The sequence below is a fragment of the Anser brachyrhynchus genome (assembly GCF_964034855.1).
Source record: "Anser brachyrhynchus genome assembly, chromosome: 5".
NCBI lineage: Eukaryota > Metazoa > Chordata > Aves > Anseriformes > Anatidae > Anser > Anser brachyrhynchus.
In genome coordinates, this window is record NC_137699.1 from 53,994,307 (window position 1) to 54,013,018 (window position 18,712).

The window sequence follows — 18,712 nt, forward strand, 5'->3', positions numbered from 1 at the left end:
AGTTTTTCAGAGGAGCTCCACACAAGAGTCTCAGGCTCTCATCCCCTTTCCTTCACTCTTCTGGAGACAAAGATTTTTCCTCACCGCCAGGTAGTTGACAATCCCTACCATTTCTCACAAGAACTGATTTGGTCTCCCTCTTCCCTTTCCAAACTTCTGGAGGAGAGAAAGGGAGATGAAGGTTGTGGTCTACTTAAGGGAAGAGAAATAAAGGCCAGGAGGAGAAGTAGGAGAAAAGAAGCTGTGGAGAGCTCTGGTGAGTACTGCTTTCTGTTCCTGGTACTAGAAGGAGTAGCAAGGACGTTACAATTTCTTGAGGGAAATACCGACTATTGTGCCGTGTCTTCTACAGGCCATACCACAAATGCATACGCTCCACGTCCTTTTCTCTTTCCTATTTATAAGTCCCTCTCCTAAGCCAACAAACTTCAAATCTTGTGTAGACAGCAAGATTTCAGGTTTACCAATTTTGAAGTTGGTATTGCTAATTTCCAGGAATGATGACCAAATCCTATGAAAATCACAGGTCTGATGATTCGTTTTTATTGTGTCAATTTTGCTTTTCCTTCTTATTTCAGTAGCACATATATCTAAGTTCCTTCTGTTCCTTGTACAGAACACAGTTGGCACCTTCTCTTTATATCAGCTTTAACTTCTACTTGCTTCTATTTCATGAAATCATTTTTTCAATTACTTGTATTATTATTTTTTGTCTACCCTTCCAAATCTGTGCAACTGCAAATCGGTCCAAATGAATTCTATTCACCCTACAAGCCCATTTCATCTTCCTTTTTCATGGGGAAAAGGTCCATTATATGCCTGGAAGACATGAGTATCTCAGACACACTCCTGCTGTAATTCTTGCCACTTCATTGAATAGATGTCATTCTATCCTGCAAATTCAGTAATTCTTCTTGGATGCGTAGAGTTACTCAGATTGTCTGTGTTGCTTTATTTACATGATAGCAGAATAAACTAGATACTTGTGGGTACAGCTGAATGCAATGGGATCCAGGCATATTCAAAATACAGAACACTAGCAAGGGCAGCTCACTGGTAGCTGGTTCTACTTCAGGCCGTAACTAATAACTGAATCCTTCAATACTCGCTTGAAGAGATACAGAAGTCATCTGCTACAGAGGAATGAAAGATGGCAGCTACTGGCCTAAGTCATGAGCCTTTTTGGTAGAGGATTATTTGCTCTGTACTTGATGAATTCATGTATTTTTCCATTTATGTTCATGTTATCCTGACAATTGAATAATAAAAATAATATTTATTTTATTTTATTATTTTATTTTATTCTGGCTTTTGGATGAATGTTTTAAAATCATATCTGTTTTCGTAGTGCAAATTTAAGGTGTTTCTCAATTATGAAAAAATTCATCTTGTAGATGGCTGGGTGCTTACTCTTTCCAATTATTTGACTTCTACATCTGCTTTTAAGAAAACCAAGAAATAAGTATTAGATCCGTCAGCTAATTTTGGAGGGAGGATTGCATTTGAGAAGCAAATTTGAGGGTTGCAGGGTTGAAAAATGCAAAGAACTGTCCTTTTCCATCTTGGAGACCTATCATTCTTCACTGTGTGAAAGAAAATGTCTGCCTGACCTTCAGGCCTAAAACTAGATGATTGCTGCCAGACACCTATGAGTAACTGCTATTATGCTTGAGAAAAGGATGAAGGGTTTGTATTTATATAACAGAAGTTTTAAGTTCAGCACTCTCTGTACCGAATGCTGTGCTCTGAAAAGTACTGAGTAAATGGTAATGTTTTCTTTGTAAGCATAGAGCTGAAGTGACTTCCAGTTGGAAAGGTCTGCTTTGGGAAGGAAATCTGATGGAGACTGGGAAAGGTGGAAGATGCCTGGGAGACATGAGCCTGTAGTCCATGAAGGCAATAGGAAAGCCACTCATGGGAACTGGTGAGTGAGGCTGTGATTCTTCAGACTCAGTTAGGCACTATGCCATTCAATACCCACACTCTGAAATACCAAGAAGTGCTTTGAAAACTATCATCTCCTGAAGACATATCCCGTCTCTGGAATGAATTCTATAGCCTCTATTTATAGGAAAAGTGCTGCTGAAGTCACATACGCTGAATTCTCAGTGTAGATTTAAGTGAAATAATGTTAAAACCCCCATGAAGTGCAAATTAATTGGAAAGAGCCTAATTGGAATCACCAATTTATTGGGATATTTCCCAGGAAACTGATTTAGTCTAATGAGAATGGATGGCGGTATCTGCTGATTAACTGGAAGAGTGTTAGCATATGTTGAGTTTAATGGGGAGGGCTCCACCAAGTTTCAAAGTGTGTTCAAGGTTTTTCCTAGCTCAGAAGGGTGAAGTCTGCTTTTTTGTTTCTATAGTGGAGATTTTATTTAGGAATGAATCTCATCCAGACTGTTTTGTATACCAACTCTTCCTTCCACCAGCAGATCCTCCAACTGTGATGTAATAAGGAAATGTATATTTCTGAAAAGTCAGACCATCTGTCTTCCTACAATAAATATAGTTAGAGATAGCTAAAAGGTAACTTAGCAGAGAGAGAAAAGGCAGTTCTGCTGTCAATGGACAGAGCAGACAAGACAGGATTGATAGATGCTTGTGATATTTTAACAGATATGTTCCTAGACTGTAAACTGTTTGCCTCATTTGGGTTCTAAAAATGATTCCCAGTCTTATCTTCAGGGATTTATTATTAACTTTAGCTAATATGCTTAGCTTTACTGAATTGCTGAAACCCCAGCTGGATCACGTATGAAAGTTTGCCTTCAAATTTCTTTGAAGTGCCACGTCTAAGACACATTTCCAGTTCTTGTTTTTACTGTCTTTTCAGATCCTTTCCCTGTTAAACAATCTCTGTTCCTCTAAAATTCTTGGTACCCAATTTAATACAATTCAAAATTTCCTGTGCAGTGTGTGCTCTAATAACCTATGCCTTAATATCTAATAATATTGGCCTTTGGTTATCCTTAATTGCTTATAGAAAGTCGCTTAGGTGAAGAGCTTTTACTTCGAGTTCAAAAACTCCTTCTGTACAATAATGTCCTGCTGAAAAGGTTCTGATTTAAGACCTTCCCCTGTTTAACTTGGTTCATACTTAAATATTTGTACTGCTGAATTTTAATGCTCTGTACTTCACCCAGGGATTCAGGGCAGAAAATTTGGAGTGCAACAGCAATACAAATGATTAATGCAGCCTGTATCAAAGTTGTCCAACTTGCTAATCTGTATATTTTCAATGTTAATGTTTTCTATAAAATTGTCAATTAACTTGTCTGTTATGGTATTAAATAATTCTGGCTGCCACAGCCAAGCTGTGCAGAAGTCAGCTACACAGTTATTAAACACATTAAAGTAGAAGATAGCAAGAAAGTGCATTTTCCATTCCCCCAGCACCCTTTATTTGGTGCAGGTGTTCGACTGTATTTCAGGAGTTGTAGCCGAAAATCCATGAAAACAGCTTATTCTCCAGGGTTCCATTTCACTATAAAGACAACAGTTTATAACACCATTCTGCTCTTTCTTAATTTCTACTGTTGATTTCTGTTACTTCCTTCTACTTCCTAATCTATCGCACCCCTCCCATGTGAGACTAGACCTCCAACTGACAAACTGTGGTTGTGGAAAAAACATTCCTCTTTTCTTTCTAACTGTCATTTTCCAACTACCGTCTCCCATTAAAGCTCTCATAAGGGCTTAGATGGATGGCTCCCATTAAGGCTGTCAATCACGTGAAGACTTCTTGGGTTCAGTCCCCCTCTCTGGACTCAAGACTTTTCCCTGACATGATACCCTTCTCTCTCCCCTGCCTACTGTAAGCAGAATTTTTTTGCTTTTGTACCCCCACCATACTCTCTAGGATGATATCCGGTCCTGTTCTTTAACTGACCACATATTGAGGCAACTTTTCTTGTGCACCTCATGTTCTAACATCAGCTTTCTTCTACATAGATGAAACTTCCTTATGAATTACCAGGACAAATATACAGCATACATTTCTGAACTAGGGAGAATGTGAAAATATAGTTGTTCTTTGACCATAGGAAGTGGTGTAAGTTTATAAGAGATTGTGGATTTTTTGAGTCTATAAAAGCAACTTGTGTTGTCAAAACAAAACAAACTTCCACCAAGAGCCCCCTGACCTGCTATTTCCCATAGAAGCTATGTGCCAATAGAAGCATTTCATATTCTATGAGGAGAGGTGTGGATGGTTTGGGTTTTTAATAGAAAATCATGGATCTCATCAAAGGGAAGTATTCATCTGATTACTAAGTTATTTTCAACAAGAACAAGTTGCAGCTAAGAGCTGACTTTGGTGCCTACATCTGTCTGAGAGTGTTTTGCAATTGAATTCTATCGATATGAAGTTATGTTTAAAAATATTTATTACATTTATACTATGAAGAATACATTAACGCTATTAAACCTGAGCTCATCACTCTTTCTCTTCAGGTGAATAATTGCTTGATTCTCACTTAATGATGTAATGACACAAATAGAAACACTTAAGAAAGTCAATCATTTAGAAGACAGGGTCGGGAATCTTGGTCTCTCCTAATTGTGTTAGCAAATTTTGACTTCGTGAGCAAGAACTTCCCATCCTGCAGCATTGAAAATCTCTGCAGAAATATTTTACTATCTGCTATTGATGTAGAAGGAGGGGATAGAGGCTCAGTAGGATGGGAAAAGTTGTGTGGACACACTACAACCACATCACAGCATAGGGCTCCAGCAATTCTCTTCAAAACCCAATGTGCTGCAACAAAGTTGAGCGGGCATTAGTGTATTTGGTAGAAGGATGATTGCAAGTAAAGATGAGAGTAGGTAGAGAGGCTTAGAAAATCTGTAAAAGAAGCTTTGTAGAGGTGACCTTCCTCTGAGACTTCCTCCAGCAGCTGAGACCTTAGGCGAGACTGAAATAAGCCCTTAGAGCTCATCAGATTTTTCTTTATAAACCCACAGTTACAGGGACACCCTTCAGGTTGTGCAAAGTCTTTGTTCACTTCAAGTTAAACCTGATCTCCCCTTTATAATGAATCAAAGCTTTTATAACCCTCAAGTCTTGGTAAAGGAACTGTTTTGTTTTAAAAAGCATTGTTGGAATGAAAGAAACAACAAAGCTAGAAAAGAGTAAAATATGAGATTTTGTACCCTGCTAAACATAGAGTGATACTTATGGATGCTACTCATGCAGTCAGCTATTCAGGACTATATCCTCTTGGCCCAACATACCGTCAAAATATTATCATTACTGACATTGGCTCTGCATGCTTAAGTAATTATTCTTGACTTGTTTTTAATAGCTGTTCTGATATTTTTCCCAGCTTAATACATTGTTTTCAAGAAAATCAATTTTCATGGCACAGCTTTTTAACACATTGGACTGTGGACTGGATTTATCTGCTGTACTTAAATCTTCAAAGTCTTCAGTCTCTTTTCTCCTTAAGAAAGGATCAGCTTAAGTGTATTACTACTCTAGAGCACAAAAGAAGCAACACAGATATCCAGGGTGTACAGGAAGGGATTCATAGGTTTGAATGATAGAGTATTATCACAGACACAGGAAGGCAGCATTCATCTCACATAACTTGACCTCATCTTACCATCTAGGAATAAGGCACTGGATAAAGCTGCTTTTCTAGTCCCCAGTCAGTGGAAGAGATGTGTCCAAAGAACATTTATGCTTAGGTGCTTAGACACCTGTTTTAAGATGACACTGTAGAGATGTTTCTTTCTTTTATTTGACTAGAGGAACCTGAGGACTAGCTGAGCTCTTATACCTAATTTTAGAAAGGTAGGTGACCTTTTGCACACCTTTTGTCTCACAGTCATGCTTGTAGTAACTTTGTTGAAAATATAGTAAGCGACTGAGAGTAAGGGGAAGAAAATCTAGCATGCGGCTCTTGGGGAAAAAAAAATCTGAAGACCTCTAGTTCACTGCTCGTTCCATTTCATTTCTTTTATATAGTGACATATTAGTTTTCTTCCAGACTTCTGGCAATTCTCCATGGTTCTTAGATTTGTTAGTTATACATTTTAAACCTCAAATGCTTGTTTGATATAGCAGTTTCAAAACCTGATACCATGTTTGTAAAAAGTTGTTGATTTAAAACCATCCATTTTCAGTATCTGTGTTTAATATTGTCCTTGGTTACTGACAAAATACAAAATATTTTGTCATCTCATAATGGAAAAACATCTTAACCTGAATACAAAAAAGATCATAGACTTCTTCAATAGAGTACTATAGTCAATGCACACTCTACCATGCCTGGTAAATAAAATAACAGAGCCATTCTTTAAATTTCTTCAAGTTATATGAACTTCAGATGCATCATTACATCCAATAACCTATAAATTCTTTTCCTGTATCGTTATTCTTCCTTTATCTATTCTCTCTATTTCAGGGCTTATAATTGATATTGACTGCTATCAGTTCTTCATTACACTTGCTACCTGTACATTTTCTATTTTACATAGCAATTCTTACTTTCAAGGTTTTTAACCGCAACTTTCTTTTATTTTATTCCTAAACATGAGATCTGTTTTTAGCAAAGCAATGTGAATGGTGACTGGTAAATATTTAAAATCTTTTCTCCCAGATGGTTTGGCTCAAAATAATGATCAATTTTGTGAGATTCACTTTTCCCTTTTTGCATTGAATACATACATTGTTGGATTGTATTTTATTCTGTGTACAAATATCAAATGCAATACATTCACGATCTCTTACCCTTAAGCTACAATTCATTTCAGTTCAAAGATCATTCTTTGTATTTATCATAATAAAGGTAAAGAGAGAATCTCTTTAATGCAGCATTTTCATAATTAGGAAATTTTCATTATAAATCTTTGTAACCAGTTCTAAAGAGCTCTGTACTGGCTGTAAACTATCATCAGCATAGGTTGTTAAAGCTAAAGATGACAGCATTCTTTTTCTTGCGTGCTACAAATAGCAATGTATAGAGATGCTGTTCACCTCCTTCTCTGTTGCAGTGTGGTGGTCTGTAGCTGCATAGACCAGCATGTGATCTGCCTCTGCCTTCTATTAATAATTCAAAAATATTCAAGACTACTTATTTAGAGTTGCTAGGCACAATACAGAGTGCCATTCCCAAGTTCTGCAATCCACTTGATCTGTCCTAAACAATCTGATTTAAATATTTTAGCCACAAAAGTCTTTTCTGTAACTTCAGTCAGACTGTCTGACAACAATACACATGCGTTGCATGAAAACTTCCAGTTCTTCTAGGTTATCGCTATATTGCTAGCACTGGCATAAGAGCAGCTAGAGAGTCTCTTTTCATACCCCTTGGTGACTTGATTAGTTTTATCCTTGACACCTTGATTTTTTTTTTTTAATTTTATTTTTGTTTTATTTAGGTTTGATGACTGGCTGGTATAGCTGGCCACTTCCACATAACGGTACTTTCCTATTTGCTTTAGCAGAGGACAGCTAAACCAGACAGCTTCTCTTCCTCATAGTAAACGGATCAGCACTCCTCAGAGCCCAAATCTCTTATCTCAGTTCATGTGCCTGGTTAGCAACTCTCTTCCTGGGCATCCTGCTTTTTATCCTGTTCTACTTGTAGGACAGGAAGAGGTCTATGACCAGGAATTACATGGATGGCTCCTGTCTTTCAGCAGTCACTGGGAACATTTCTGTTGAAGAAAATGAAGCTAGTTAGGCATTAGCCCCTTTGAGGAAACTGCTAGTAAACTTTTTCATTCTGATCTCTGGGCCTCTATAATTGTGTTAAATCAGCTTAAAGAAGAGTATATATAGATATAATGTTTGAAGAAGCAGGCAGATCCATGCTCCTTCAGCACTCTCTTCCAAAAGGGCTTCTGGCCTATAATTCCCCTTCCTCATTGAATATGTTGTCACTCTTTATTCTTCAGCTCTGGCTGTTTACCCAGAAGACAAATTCCTGGAAGTTGAGCAATGGAAAGCTGGGCAAGACCATGTAGTGAGGGTTTATCAAAATCTCATTGCAGCAGATAAAGCCAATTATGTGAGTCACCATGGAGGAAAATGAGTCTTGTTCAAATTAATTTTCTTCCCTTGATGTTATATTTACTGAGCTCCTGCATCACTTTAACTGGGAACCCTGAGATGTAGATAGATTACTATAAGAGTATGATAATTCACAGAGGAACACAGCAGCTACAGGGGAGGGGACTAACAAGCAGATAATTCTGTAGTTGCCCCGGAAAAGGAAGAGGAGACAGCCACTGTCCTTGGTGAGAGTATATGGCAGGGCTGCTAGCATCTCTCCTGTCTATAGACTATTTTCTTCCCCAGTGCACGTCTTCTAAGAAGAAATATGTAGCTGGAAAAAAACCAGGAGTGTACATGGTATCTGTCCTGCTGTCTAGCAAAAACACCACTGATGGGGTGGGCTCTTCCTGACTGCAGCGAGGGACAGAGGCAATGCCACTCCTGGGGTGGCTCCAGGGAATGGTTTTGCTCCCTCAGCTTAATACTCAAGTCAGCCCCATGAAGACAGATGACTTGAGCTTTACAGATGGGAAACCTTAGTGCAGCAGGTTGACATGGCCATATTTTGCACTCTCTCCGTTTCCTTATTAGACTGTTTTAGGAGACCTGACAAAACCATATTCCTTGTTGAGACACATCTCATTAGTATCTTGAGTTGGGTATTGAACAGTTGATCCCTATTAGAAGGAATTAAATCTATTTTGCTTGATAACTTAGATATCTCTGATGGCATTTAATTTGCTTTCCTGGCATCTTCTATAAAAACTTAAGATTTATTTTACTTGAAATCCTTTGCCTATGCGTGCACTATATTTCTTGATATCTCTCTGTATCCTTACAGGAAATTTGAGAGAAAAATTCCTAAAATGTTTAAGCAGGAAAGTATAGAAGTTTTGAAAGAAACCTTTAAGTGTCAGGTAATTATGACACACATGCAAAAAAATCCTCAGTGTGTCTGTCTGTGCTCTCTTCAGTTAGACCTGAAACACAGAAGACCACATATTGTGACAAAACAGAATCAGTTACTACTCTGACATCACCCAACATTGGAACAAACTTCATTGATCTTACTGCAGCTGGTATACAAAATCCATTCAGTAAATTATGCTTTAAACCCTGCATTGAGAGACTTGGGCAAATTTTATTAGAGGTTTTAATTCTGATTCTCTGTCTAGTAGTTAGGTAAGTGTAAAAGAACTATTTATTAATTTAAAGCTCATACAGCTGATTGATGCATGCTAATGCATTTTGAATTTAATAATCACATCTTCCTAATTGAATTGTATTTGCTCAGACAGAGCATATAATTAAATCAAGTCTTTTCTAATCCTTCTCATGCCAGATTATACTATGGTGCATTGGGGAAGAATAGTCAAAAGTAAGAATTTAGTTAATTTAAGCCCATTGAAAAAATATATAGTCACATTGTGAATGTTTTGGATATTCCTGACTTCCAAAAATCCCAAAAGGGATGTATTTTTCCATACACATCTTTTGCTATAATTAATAAGTGTATAGAGGCAACAAGGCTGAAAAATATGGTTAGGAAAGAAACAGGTTTAAGAAAATCCATCAGATTTACACAGCAGATAGTGAAATTTGCATACCACATGACTAGCAAGCTCTTTCAGACAAACATCTCAAACTCCTTTATGGAGAAAGGAGAGAGTCCCGTTGCTTAGGAATATTAACTTGCTTTTACCTGTTCCTTACTATTTTGTTTGATGATGCAGAATTGAACAATGTTATCAGAGAGAAGACATAGAAAATGCCAAGACATAGTTAAGAGTTCACAGAAGAGGAGGAGATACTTTACAGGGACACGCTGATGTGCTTGTGTATACAGGGTCACGTGTTTCCAGGATGCGACTTCAGGACCAAGGGGATTCCAAGTCACAAACCTGGCTTGAATGAGGGAGTTTTTTTTTTTTTTTTGATTGGAGATGTCTTTCCGTTGGTATGTCTTCCTGAAAGCTACAGCAAGAAAGGAATTTGGCAAGAAAGAGGTTGTCAGATGAAATTGTTGTGATCCATGTTGCCCCTGTACTAAAAGAGTTGGAGGAGGAGGAGGGTAGAGTTTAGACACACAGATGTTCACTTTTCTAACACTTCTTAGAATTCATAGCGGGATGTTCAAGTTTGACATTTATTTTATGATAGATAAGAGGAACTGGATATGTGTTACCAGTGTATCTCTTGTGTCCTTAACACTTTAAAATATTTATTCTGCAAAACAGAGCTATGGAATGAAGCAGCATCTTTTTCTCTGATAAACGATGTAATGCCTCAAGTTTAAATTACCGGCCTGATCTAATTTGTCCGGCAGAGCTAAATTATAGAATTTATCTTTTTTTAATAAACATCACTGGCTGCTGATTAAAAAATGACCTGTGGCAGAGTCTGATATCTCTTCTTGATTTCCAAACAGAATAATATTATTAAAGATAACACTGTAGGGCTATAGTGATTTGTCTGAGGATTTTGATCTCATGCTCTATGACATTTCACTGGAAGAATGATTTGCTCTTAATATTATATTCAACCTTGTACTTGGAGAGGTCTTATAAAGATTTGTTTCCTTGACTACCCCATGTCACAGTCTTGAAATGTAATTCCATAGCGGTACAAGAAAAAAAAAAAAAGAAATCCAGCACTGGTGTATAATTAATAAAGTATCACAGAAAGAAATGTGGTTAGAAAACTGCTGTCAAGGTGCTGTTTCTGAAGCAAAGGCATGCTTTTAATTGCAAATGATTTGTCAGATATATGCAGGATGATTATTTACCTTCCCACTATAAAAAGTACTAGTGTTAGTCTAAAGTTTCTTCATGTGGACAGGCATGCATTGACTGAGGTCAATAGGAACATAGCCATTCTGATCAGGGTGCGCCAATTTATACTACTTATCACTGACAGCTGAATCAATTTGCTCCTTCTTTGAAATAAGACCAACCTACACCATGTAAAAAGAACTGCTTATATTTGCTCCTCCTGCTAGAGGTGACAGTGCCATCTGGAAATATATCTGAGACTTTCAGTTCGATGAATGCCCCATGTTACATGAGCTAAAGGAAAAGGCACTTCTCACCTCTTATCCAGATCATTTGGAATGGAAATCTGAACAGAAAAATTAGTATAAACAGCGACACTTTGTTTATCTAAATTAAATGAATGTAGCCTGGCCCTATTCTGGGGAAGGGTCCTGTCATTCCTGGCCTGGGTTCTGCTTATATATGCACTTCAATATAAAATACGGATGAAGGGGGTATCACTGCACTTCCTGATTACTCCCCTAAGCAGGAACTAGCTGGCTGCTCAGTAGCAGTTGCTTTGCAACTTCTCCACAGGATGAGTCTCTGCACAAGTGGTTGCACAGATGAAGTTAAGAGCAGCACATCTGTACCCTGTAACCCTGACTTATCCCACTGTATTCCTTTCATTTGGTCAGGATTTTACTCCAGGCGCTAGATATCATCTGTGGCTAAAAGTTTATTTGCTGTTTATCTGTCTGATCTGTTTGATCTTGCTAACTTAGGACCAGTTCTTTAGGGAATCAGCTGTGCTTAGGGTCAGCTGTTTATAATTGAACACAATCAGCTCACTGTCTAACCTCACTGATAATGTGGCCTACTTGTTGGAAGCCAGAGGTGTAGTTTTACTTGCCATCATCCTCCCCAGTATTGCAATTATGCTTGAAAAAAATATACCTATCAGCTTCTCAAGAGCCTTTCTAAGCTGGGTAGTCAGCTTCCCACTCTGTGCTCTTTCTGCTAGTAATTCAGCTGAAGCTGACAAAACATGCTTATAGTCTGTCTGTGTGTCTCCCACATTTCACATCAGTGGCATGTCTTTCCAGAATAGCCCTACTGGAAAACAAAACGCTAAATAAATTACGTTTGGAGGGACAAGAGGTGGTGTTGATTGATTGTAATTTTCTGAAGTAAATGTAATAGTACCTTCTGATGCTGTGTTAGTGCAGCAGATTGAAAGAAGAGATGCGTGTTTCTGAAGAAAAAAGAAGTTTACAACTCTTTTGAGCAAAGAGGACTCTGCTTGAGGTACAAGCCATGTGTGGTAAAAGTCATACAAGGTCTTACGATGTTGATGATCCCATATGCTGAAAGTACAGTTCAGTGAGCATGAGGGATCCAAATAGAACAAGAGAGTATACAAATCAGTCTTCCTCTCTCCCCCCTCTTTTCATTTTCTCTCCACAAAAGTCATTATCTTATGTGAATTAATTCTGCATTCCCTCCTGTACGTTATAAATGACATGGTCATAAGTTCTGTATCTGCTCTACTATTTCATAAAGGTACTTTTCTTTATTTTGAAATCAAATAGATTATAGAAACAGATGACAGAAACTTTCTAGGTGAAGCTCGTCTAGATGGGCCAATTCTCTCTCTCTCTCTCTCTTCTGATGAACTCTGTCTTTGCTATTTTCTCTTTATGTTGTAAACAGAATATAAGTAGCTGGCATCAGAAATTAGATTGAAGAGAACCTAACATGTGTTTTGATCCTTTTTGGAGACACTAGATTTGGGTAGAGAAGACTTGGGATTTATTTGGAAATTTGCTCTTTGATGAACAATTTTCCTTGCTGATGACCTTGGCCAAGACCCTTCACTCTCCTGCACTTTGTCTTCCACGTTCATAGATGCTTTCATGAAAGACTTTGATGTGTGGGGTGCCTGCTACACTGTACCTTTTCAGGCTTACTCTTACTTGTTCTCTTTCCCTTTCCTGGTGGTGGACTGACAGATAATCACAAGGGCTAAAGCACTATAAGAAAGGCAGAGGTCAAGGATACCAAGTCCCAGATTTTATTATTATTATTATTTATTATTTATATTTTATTCTTTTCAGTTACTTTGAAAACAACAGCTTTTTCTATTCTTATCTGGCCAAGAGGGTAGCTCTGGGAATGTCCTGACAGGTAGAGACCGAACCATGGAGATTGGGATGAAGAAAAATATTGTTTAAAAGTTCAGATATCAGAAATGCATACAGGGGGCCAAGAGGTAAGACATGTTGAGAAGTAAAAAGCTCTGGAGCTCTGTCATCATTAAACAAAGAAGATATTGGAGGTGAGGCGTGTCCTTTGTCACTTTATGGCTCCCCTACGTTGCTAGTGCTTGTGGAAGACATCCTACTAAGAGGGAAAGACATAGCAGAATTACTCTATGGTTTCAGAAAAAGGAAAGAGTTTCCAGAACAGTCTTTCATGATATTGTGCTTATGTACATTAACTAAGAAGAGGCCAGTTCTCACAGGAAGTGAATCTCCATTCAGAGAGTGTTGGAGAAAGGACGGAGGATGCCTGAAAGCCTGTGTGCATGACTGTGCTTGTGTGAGGCACAGCTGTTCCCCCAATTTATACAAGGCTGCAAAACTGACAGATCTACTTAGTTTGAGTCTGTGTAGTTGCTACGGGTGTTAATGTGTGTGGGTTTAAAAGGCTGGTCTTACAGCCTATCTGTTTTTTTTTTTTTTTTTTTAACCTGGAGAATTAATGTGAAAAGAATTAGCGAGAGATGGAGAAGATATTTAATGCAAAATGCCTGTAAGCATAAAAAGATGAAAGCTAAAGACCTCTTAGAAATGCATTTTTTCAACCACTATTTTTATAAATGATGTGTTTTTGTAGCATATGTGGTCACTTCCTTCCTAGAAATGTTGTTTTGCAGTTGTTTTAGTCCACAAAGCACAGACCTTCTCTGGATTCCGCCTCAGCTAACCAACCAGTATAAATTTCTCTTGAAATTCACAGCTGTCTTCACTGAATGTGAGTAAATGAGCCTGTCAGGTTGAGCTGACTCTAAACTTTTCTTGTCTTTGGGATGCAAATGCTTTTAAGTATATTTAGGTCATCTCTGCTTCTTTTTCATGGGACATATTGGGGGTGGGGGGAGGGAGATCCACAAGATATTTTTCATAAAGGAACTAAACCAAAAGAGATGTACTTTAAATCACTGTGTTCAAAGTCATTGTCAAAGTTGTCATCCTCTTGCAGGAAGCCAAATATGCTGGGCTTCTACTTTCCTTAGGTTAGCACAGAAATAGGCAGACTTTTTTTCCATTGTTATCATCATTCGGTTACGGTTTAAACTATTTTAGGGAGTCACTGATAGCTGTCATGAGAAACTCAGACACAGTCTAGTGAAAGGTTTAAATTCCAAAGCCAAGGCACTGGGCTCACCCTGGTAGCCAGGTGGTTTTAATGCCTGACTGGAGTTGTTCATCAAATTCCTCCCCATTTCATATTCTCTGCCTTCCTGGCCTGGACATCCAGGACTTTGCTTACTTTAAAATGACAATTCCCTGACACAAAGCTTCAGAGCATGGCTGAAAATTACTCAGCTCATATTTAATTCATCTTTGAATTTCCTTAGCTGGAGATGCTTGGGTACATATGGCCAGCAGAGTGGAAAGCCCCAGATATTCAAGAGCTGGATAAATAACTTATAATAACATAAAGTATTTGCTGTACCTTTTAGTCCTCCTCTAACTCAGTGGCAGAGGAAGAAACAGGATAGAAATCAGCACAGTGCTCAGATATTGTAGCATTTCAGACCTGATAGTCCTTAATGCAAATCCCTCTTTACTGCTAGTTTATATAATAATTTCTTCCAACTTACACCCCCCAGCCTGCCTCAACATGAATGAAAAATCAGGCATTGATGTGGTGTAACAGTTTTAATTTTGACAGATGGTAACATATAGTATGCATGGTGTGCAGAAGGATGATGCTGGTTTTGCACAGAAGGAACTGAAGCCCTGCTGGCTAGGCCTGGTGGGGCTGGTGCCCAGCAGCTCCTGTGCTGCTGAGCATAAGAGTCCAGTCATGTCCCTGGCGTCTGACAGTACTCACTATTGTTTACAGTGTCAAGAGGTCCTGAACCAGTGCTGAGAGAGAAGATATATATATATATATATATATACACACACATATATATATGTGTATATATATGTATATACACACACACACACACATATATATATATATATCCTTAAAAACAGCAACCAAACCCAATTGACCTGGCGATGACACTTTGAAGAACATGAGGTTCTTTGTACCAGCACATCAAGGTGTTGGTTTGGTGGCAGGCTTCCTGGAGATGGGTCGGCAGCCCAAGGAGTAATGGGAGTAAGGGTTTACAACGTGTGTGTGTGTTCTAGCTAGTTCCCAGATCATCAGACGGCACTGTTTCTTCCCCCGTTCCCCTTCCCTGTCCATCTCCATTGCTGTCTGTGCAGATAACATGACTTTTAGACCAAACAGAGGTGTAAGTTTTGCCTTCTTGAAGGACTTGGCACAAGAACTAATCTTATACAATGTAGGAGTCTGCCAAACTTCCTAGATACAAGAGAGGTATTTTAAGGTCTTTCTGGGGAATAAGGTCTCATGAGCAATTTGCAGCTGGATTTCTAGAATCAGATTTTCAAGAACATTCAAAATGCAAATGGGGGAGGAGAAATGGGTGCGATTTTCATTATCGTTTAGATTTATTAAGCAGCTATTATTAGGTATCTATTAGTTCTTCCCAAATGTAAACACCATTAAAACGTGGCTTATAGCTTTAGAGGTAAAACACAGATCTAACTACAACAGAAAGCCTTAAAACTTCAGAATATTTTTAAAATAAGTGAGGATCATATGCAGAATACAGTTTAATTGAGATTATATAAAAGATTTCTTAATGTGTGTTTGTGAGGGCTTGTATAGTCTACTTGTAAGTGCTGCTTGTGACCAGCAAGACCATGGCAGAGCATCTTCAGGAAACTAAGACCAGCATCAGGGAAAGTAAAGAATGCTGGTAACAACTGCAATTAGATAAGAAAAAAAAGTTCTTTAATTCAATAGTCCTGTGATAGAATCACAGTACAAAATTTAAGGACTCTGCTTAGTCTGTTACCACGCCATAAAAGAAAAAAAAGAGAATTATAAAGCTTAATTATTTAAGAAGGACAGTTCGCATATTCCCCAGCTTCACCAGTGCTTACAGGACCAAACAAATCTTCTCCACTTAAAGACTGTGGCTGTGTTAGCAACAGAAGTTTATACAAGTAGTGACAGCAGAATCTTAGTTTTTTTGCCTCTATGGTGTCATCTATTTAGTCTTGTCCAATTTAATACAGCAAACTCTCCACTGATTTCAAGGTTGCATTTTTCAGTCCTTAGCCAACACAGGCACTCTGGTTTATATTTTTATTTAGAATTCTGATGTGACACAGGTTTCAACTGGATACCATTTGCTGTGATCAGAAGTGTGCTTTCAAATATTTTTAAATATTTTATAGGTTAGCACTCAAAAGGAAGCAGAGCCTAGAAGAAAAATAACTGCTACTTCAGCTTCTTTTCTGTGACTGCTGATGAATTAATGATTATTTTTTACACCCCTTATCACAATAACAGGCAAAAAAAAAAAAGCTTTAACATTCAGGGTATCCAAAAATCATTAGAAGAAGGAGGCCAGGGTGGAGTCCCAGATTAGTTATGATGAGCTGGGGCCAGCCCCTGGGAAAGGGGAATTATGGATCACCTGTAAAGGCAGGGAGAAGGGGTTCTCCTGGGAGCATCCCAGGTCACCCTCAGGCAGGGAGAGCCAAGGGGGACATCTTCTTTTCCCTATTTTTTACTTTTGACACATTAAATGGTCAAAACTTGTGTAAGAATCTGAGTGTACACGTGTGCATATATACACAGAGAGATGGGGAAGGGGAGATGGGGAGAAAATAAATATGTATGTTTATGTATTTGGATTTGCATAAAGGTAGAGAAATCAAAGACTTTTGATTTTAGAATGTCAAACTGAATAAATTGGATCAAAAAAATAAACACAGCTGCTCCTCTTAAATAGGAAAGAGAGAGAAAGGTATCCAAGAGCACAGTCCACCATAAGCTGTTGACTAGCCAGACCAGCTGTTATTTAATCCAACTTGCTATGAAGTATTGACAGTTTTTGAAATAACCTGAAGATCAAACAATTTAGTACTGTTAGTACTGTTTTTTTCTATTTTTTTTCCAATATGGTACTATTTCTTGCACTTTTTTTTTTGTTTTAAGTAGAATTTCCATCTGATTTTTTGTTTGGTTTTATTTTATGTCTTCAGTTTCAGTGTTTCAGAAGGCAAAACAGTCTGAATTTAAGTGGTGTACAGAGCCTGGTTGATCTTCTTCAAGCCTCTGAAGCTGCCTTCGATGATTGTCATACTAATGGGATAAAGAAAGGTACAGTGCTCCGTGGAAGCAGTCTTGCTTCTTCCTGAAATCTTTGCTCTGGGTTTTAAGTGGATGCTGAAACAGCAGTTTAAAAATTCTTTGCTTTGATCTGAAGTGCCTGTTAAAAAAGCATGGATTTCCTGGAGTCCTTTCTTTCTCTTTTAAAAAAATAAAATAAAAAATTGTTGTTGCTTTTACCAGTCAGAATACAGTTACTTTATTTCTCTTTTGTAGCATATATGTAATAAATATTAGGCCAAAGAAGATAAATTCCTGAAGTGATTTGGATAAAAGGAAAAGGAATGTAACAAAGGAATAGTGGAGAAAAAAACAACATAAGATCAAATGTTTTTTATGCTTGTACATAAAAAAAAAATCAGCTGTAACCCAGCTGAAACTTTGCCCTGTTGTTAGCCAGCTACAAAAGCATCAGTACTTCATTCATTGCCAGCTATTTAAACAGACTCTCGAGATAAGAATAATGACATTTTCAAAAATTTCTTTCCAGTTCCTTTGTAAAGGGTGGTGTCTCTCGAGTATGTTGCCAAGGTCCCTATTTATTTTCAAAGTGCAATAATCTGTTGCCCTCACTTCAAGCAGCCCACCCATGCAAATGTTACGTACGAGACCTATGTAAAATGTAGGCTTAATGTAGCATCCTTAGAGCAGTATGTCAGGACTCTGCCTGGACATATATCCTGTAAGTTCATGACTGTGCACTGTTCTGGCTTGGGACGTGCCAGTTTTGGGGCTGGGCAGCAAGGAGAGCAGGAATGACCGATCGTACTGATCTAGGAGAGGAAACTTCTCGGGTTATGTTCATGACCTGAAGATTTTCAAATCAAAATAGTTGTTTTCCTCTTTAAACATTACCCTTACATTTCTCTCTAACTTTTCTCCTAGCAATGGTGCCCCAGCAGCATTAGTAATGAGCCACGGCATTAAAGACATTGCCATTTCTCTTTAACATCTTCAAACCATTTTGAACAAGTGGTGCTGTGTCTTGTAATATTTTCCCTAAAAGTGGAGACAATAAATGGTGCACTGATTTCCTCGCTTGGTTACTAATTGGCTTGTGACAGTGACATTGACATTGTAGTTGCAGATACATGCAGATTGGAAATTAATATGCTGAGATTGATAATTATGACAGCATATAAAAGTCAGGCTATCCAAGCTATATTAAATCACTTAATAAAATCTGTGTGAAAGTATCTAAGAAGCATGAGAAAATGTTGAATTACCTTATTTAAATTTGTTATTTAATGAAAACATAAATATTTAAAACCCACAAAGTTATTAACTAAATTAATGAGAATTATTTTAAAGCTACAATTTACTCAGCCAGATCATCAGCAAATGCAATCTCCATTTAAATTAATGGAGACATACCATCTTACACAGCTTGGGCTCTGGAACATGATATTGATAAAGCCATATATCACTTTTTTAAGCATAATGCATTTGGAGTATGTATGTT

The 18,712-nt window shown here is 37.9% G+C and overlaps 2 protein-coding genes across 8 annotated transcripts in view; one reads left to right on the forward strand and one right to left on the reverse strand.

Annotated features, from left to right (window-relative positions):
• The window catches only part of BEGAIN (brain enriched guanylate kinase associated), a 161,382-nt gene that overhangs the window by 37,165 nt on the left and 105,505 nt on the right, over positions 1 to 18,712 (reverse strand). The gene's annotated exons all lie outside the window — the stretch shown is intronic.
• Positions 1 to 18,712, forward strand: part of LOC308195840 (uncharacterized protein) — a 203,981-nt gene that overhangs the window by 21,998 nt on the left and 163,271 nt on the right. The window contains exons 1-2 of one of the 4 annotated variants that reach the window (XR_013951876.1): positions 7,675 to 13,794; positions 17,124 to 17,241. The gene's annotated coding sequence lies outside the window, so the exon portion shown is untranslated. Of the gene's footprint in view, positions 1 to 90; positions 6,005 to 7,674; positions 13,795 to 17,123; positions 17,242 to 18,712 lie in introns of those variants that run through there. The other 3 variants (XR_013951873.1, XR_013951874.1, XR_013951875.1) reach the window with 3 other exon arrangements.